This window comes from Pteropus alecto, unplaced genomic scaffold (assembly GCF_000325575.1).
Source record: "Pteropus alecto unplaced genomic scaffold, ASM32557v1 scaffold106, whole genome shotgun sequence".
NCBI classification, from domain to species: domain Eukaryota; kingdom Metazoa; phylum Chordata; class Mammalia; order Chiroptera; family Pteropodidae; genus Pteropus; species Pteropus alecto.
In genome coordinates this window covers 14,163,898-14,169,444 of record NW_006442103.1, presented here as the reverse complement: position 1 = coordinate 14,169,444, position 5,547 = coordinate 14,163,898, and the positions used below count along the sequence as shown (strand labels likewise).

At 46.6% G+C, this 5,547-nt stretch overlaps 1 pseudogene; it reads right to left on the bottom strand.

Moving 5' to 3' along the window:
* Positions 1-5,187: 5,187 nt before the first annotated feature.
* On the bottom strand, positions 5,188-5,306 carry LOC112469154 (annotated as a pseudogene).
* Between the last annotated feature and the right edge of the window lie 241 nt (positions 5,307-5,547).

Genomic DNA, 5,547 nt, shown 5'->3' with positions numbered 1-5,547 from the left:
CTTTGGGAGCCGCCACTTGTGGAATGAGACACGTGCCAAAAGTTTCTTCTAGGCTTGTGTTCTTCTTTCCTTCTATTTCCTTCCTTAACCCACTTTTCCATCTATAAAACACTTAATGGATGGAACAAGGGAGAAAGGGGTTCTGCGGTCAGAGGAGAGGAGAAAATATGCACATTCTAGAATCCTGCCTGTGCCTGGCACACCGCGGGCACTTGATAGTTAAATGAATGATATGCCTCCGGGGGCCGAATTCTTAGGAGGAGGTCAGAAGTTTGTATCCAGGTTTTTCAGTGTTTTGATTAAAATGGAGTCGCTCATTTGGAACTCAGGGTCTTGAGCTGGTGGCCGGTGGATCGGGCCTGGCCCAGCAATAGGTTTTGTTTGGCCTGCACCGTGTTTTAAAAATTGGAAATTTTCACATAAAAATCTGGATATCTGGCTTCTACTGAAAAATGAGACGATCTGGCAATCCTGGGCCTGCATTCAAGTGTGTTAGAGGGAGGCGGTGGAGGCTGTCCCATTCCGGGGGACTCTCCCTCCCCGCAAACCCCTCCCACCGTCCCCTCCAGCACCGCACCCCCCTGTGGTATTACAGCCTCCCGCAGCTAGGGCGCAAGCTTTTTCATACGTTTTCCAGGACAGCCACGATTTCATTTGATTGCCTGGTCCATCCATGAGGACCACAGGCGAGGGAGCTCAGAGGCCCCCTGGCATGGCCCTCCTGGCCAGCTCTCCCTCCCACCCACGGCCCCTCCCCGTGAGCCGCCACTCATGCCTCTCTGCTAGGGCCTCGAGTCCCCGCCACTGAGCTTTGTCTTTCCGTCAGATACGCTGGCCTTACGTGGACACCGCTGACACCAACCTTCCTTTATGATTATTCTCCTTCTAGGTAACAAGAAAATGGTCGAATGACAATTATAGCGGCATCTGATACAAGAGCAATTAGCCAACCACAGGATGAGACATAACTGCACATTCTTTGCATACCTTCGGCGCGAATGGAAGAGAGCCTATGGTGAAGGCTTTGCTGGTTCTGAGGTTAAGATGTTCAAAAGTAGAGGCACCCAGGAGGGCTCCGGCATCACAGAGTGCAGTGGCTTTCACACTCGTCTTGTCCTTTAATCAGTGGCACACTTTTACTTTTTTCCCAAATGAATCCTGATAAAACCAGAGCTTCCCGGGATAGTACACACTTGGATCCCTGGGGCCCAGAGGGCCCAGATTGAAAAACACTGGCCTCATCACACTGTGTCTTTTACAAATGAGGAAGCAGAGGTCTGCGAGGGACAGTGGCTTGTCCAAGCTCATGGGGGGAGTCCGTGGCAGTGGACTCAGAGAGGCCTCGCTCTGGGCCTGGAGCCCTTTGCCCTCTGACATGCTGACCCCGGCGGCAGCTCCCAGAGCAGCACTAACAGCTGGACCTCGGGTGTGTCACTGCAGCTGGGCAGATGTGGCTCTCGCTTTACAGCATTCGAGCTGGGCCCTTGTCTAGCTAAGTGACGGCGCTTTGGGAAACATCACTCCGAGGCTCTGGTTTCTGGGTCTGTCCAGCCTGAGTACTGCTATGTCTCTGGAGCAGTGGTCTTGATACGCCCCTCCCCCATCCTGCCTCTTGGGCTTCACACTCTTGTGTCATCCCCTCTCACATTGTGTCAGGCTGGTCTGTGTGACCAACAGAATATGGTAGAAGCGATGGATGTCACTTCTGAGATTAGGTTAAAAAGATATACCAGCTCACACCTCTCTCTCTCTCTCTCTCTCTCTCTCTCTTTCTCTCTCTCTCTCTCCCACCTGTGAGCAGCCCTAAGAGAAGGCTCACAGTGAGAAACTGAAGTCCACTGCCGACAGCCATGGGAGAGCGTTTTGTAGCCTACCCTGCAGCCCTAGTCCTGTGTTCAGGGACTGCAGCCCTGTTTGACAGCTTGACTGAAACTCTGTGAGAGATCCTGAGCCGGAACCGGCCACTTAAACTGCTCCCAGACACCTGACGCCCGGAGGCCATGAGATAGTAGATGCTTGTCATTTTAAGTTGCTGAGTTTTGTGTCATTTGTTACACGGCACCAGGTAACTAATACACAGCGGCAGTGCCGTGCTGTGGGATGATGAGCATTCTCGGGAAAACTTTAACATCTAGTCCAAAATAAAACCATGACTATTTGGCTTCCTAAGGCTAAATATCATTCTGAGGACATGAATCAAAAGCCAGAATTAAACAATGTTATTTCATCAGATTGAATCAAACACACACACACACACACACACACACACACACACACCCCTGCCTTTTTAAAAAGAAACTACACATGGAACTAAAGATAGAGGTTTTTAAAAAATTGAGATATAACTCACATAACAGAAAAGTCACCCTTTTAAAATGTACGGTCAGTGATTTTTATTTTACTCCCTAAGCTGTGCGACCATCATCTCTACCTAACTCTAGAGCATTTTCATTATTCTAAAAATATGCTCTTTTACTTGTTCCTCCCACCCCACCCCCATCCCCTGGCAACCTCTAATCCACTCTCTGTCTCTATGGCTTTACCTATTCTGGACATCTCATATAAATGGAATTATATAGTATGCAGTCTTTTGAGCCTGGCTTCTTTCACTTAGCATAATATTTTCAGGGTCCATCCGTGTCCTAGCATGTCTCAGTAGGTCATTCCTTCTTATTGCTGAATAATATTTTATTGAATGAATAGAGTGCATTTTGTTTATCCGTTCATTAACTGCTGGATGTTTGGGCTGTTTTAACTCTCCAGCTACTGTGAGTAATGCCACCATGGACAATTGTGTGTGAACATATATTTTTGGTTCTCTTGGATAAACATCTGGAAATGGGTTGTTGGGTCGGGTAGTAATTCCACGTTCAATGTTTTGAGGACCTGCGGAACTCTTTTCCCTAGCGGCTGTACCATTTTACATCCAAGATGGGCCTTTTTAACCTAGGAAACAGTCTAACGGCTGGACAAAAATGGAACATTCAAAATATTCATAGAATCGAGAACTAGAAAAATTGATTTCATTGTATTCGAGGCTCTGCTTTTGACGTTATATCATTTAGCATGTGGTTTGGCATTATACAGACTCAGGACTAGTGGTTGTAGTTGAACCTGCTAGTTATACCTTCATATCCATTCTATCCTTCTTAGCAATGACCCCTCAATTTTAAGCTAACTCTTATTGCCCACAATAAAGGTGACAATTCTCAGCTTCCTATGCAGCCGGTATGAATGGCCATTGACTGAGTTTGATAAATGGGATGTAATCAAATTTAGTATATGACTTCTAAGAAATGACCTCAAGGGGAAGAGATATGCTTTTTCTCCCTTCCTCTCTCCTACTGGCTGGAATGCAGATGTAACGGTTGAGCTCAAGCTGCCATTTTGGACCAGAAGGTAGAAGCTGTGTGCTAAGGAGAATGTAGCAAGAAAATAGAAGATGCCTTGATCCTTCATGTGGCAGAGCTCTAAACCAGTCATGGATTGACTACCTCCAGACTTCTTTATGCGAGTAAAAAATAAAATTTTTATCACATGTAAACTATTGATATTTGGAGTTTCTGGTTATACCTAGTTGAATTTAATTCTGAATAACTGAATGCTTATAGGGCAGTGGTTAAAAGTACCGTCTTTGGAGACTAACAGATCTGAATGAAAATCCTGGAAAGCTTTATCTTCCTCACTTTCTGCATCCAATCAGTCGATTCTTATGATTTTTACCTTTTCGTTCTCTCTCAAATTTCTCCATTTTTTAAATCTCCACCTCTGCTTCCCGACCACCACGGCCTTCCTCTCGGATTTCTCAAGCAGCCAGCTCTCAGGTCACCCATCTGCACTCTTGCTTCTCCTCAGTCTGTTCGTCACACACCACTCGGCCGGACCGTCTTAAACCATAACCTGGATCCTGTCACTTCACTAAAACTCATCAATGGCTTTCCACTGACCTTAGGATAAAGACCACAGTTCTCAAAGGTCTTGCAAGGCCTGGCCCCTCTCTTCTTCAGGCACTTCTGGCCCCAAGTCCCTCTCCTTCTGTTCACTGCAGCCTCACTGACTTTGTGTCAATTCCTCGAGTAAACCATGCTGCATCCTACCACGAGGTTTGCCTCCTACCTCAGCTAGAATTCTCCTCCGTCTTCTGTACCTTCTAGACCCAGTTAACTCCTGGTCGCACATGTGAATCTCCTATGAGAAGTCGTCCCTAACGACCCTGACTCATGTCTGTCTCCCCACTGAACTCCGTGAGGATGGGCTCTGTGCTGTATTCTGCTCAAAGTCGTATCGAGCGCAGGGTCTGGCAAAGGCAGGGGCTTAAAGAATGTTAAGTAAATCAATAAATGACCCCCCTCCCCATATCCAGTTGTATGAATTTGGCACTTAACCTCTCCAAGCCTCGGTTTCATCATTCAAAAATGGAATGACAGTGTCTACCTCACAGGGTTCTTGTGAGCATTAAATGAGGAAATGCGGGCGAAATGTGCTTAATGAATGTTAGCCGTCACCGTCGCAAGAGCTCTCATTGACCGGGGATGAGCAAGATAGTTAAACAGGGAGTAAATGCATCACATAAAGAGATGAGAATATTCTCTTGTCCTGATCTCTCGGGATTACGGGAGAGTAATAACCCACGGGCCTTTTCTATCATCTGCCTGCATGTGCCACTGGACCAGCATACATATGTTTGTACCTGTAACTGATGTGGGATGCATATTAGACACAAAATCTAATGGGTAGATGTCAGAGGGACAATAAGATGTAATGGAAAAAAAGCCTGGTCTTTGCTGTCAGAAAAACCTGGGTTCAAATATGAGCTTTGTTGACCTCGGAAAAATCTATAGTCCTCTAGAACATCAGCTTCATCGTCCACGAAATGGGGAGAGTAATATAACTTATCTGACGGAGCAGTTGAGGATTAAATGCAAGAAAGTCTCATTGCTTGATATATAACACATGCTCAATAAATAGCAGCCAGTTCTGGTTACCAGCAAGGACCCCGACATACTGTCATTTGAGATGAACACCTGTGAAAGATGGGCGAGAGAACTCTCTTTCCCCTTCGGCCACTTGAAGATACAAGAAGTCTGCGACCCAGTAGAGGAGCTTCACTCGACCGCGCTGGCACCCTGAACTTGGACTTCCGGTCTCCAGAGCTGTGAGAAACAAATTTCTGATTTTTTCTTTTTTCGCCTACAGCACCTGGTCTTCCTGGGTGGTCTCCCATCCAAGTACTAACCAGGCCTGACCCTGCTTAGCTTCTGAGATCAGACGAGATCGGGCACGTTCAGGGTGAAATTTCTGATTTTGATAAGCTACCCAGTCTGTGGTATTTTGTTACAGCAGCCCAAATGGGCTAAGACAGGTCGGGGGGTGGTACGGGTTACAGAGCTTCTCCTCCCTGGGATAGCTTTCTTCCCACGCTCCCCCACTAAATCTTTGTGAAATATTATCATCCCTCCTAAAAAGAAAACTAAATACTAAAACCGACCAACCAAAAGCTCAAGAATTTCTAGCTCGCATGCCCCAAACCACGGAGGGCCCAAAGCC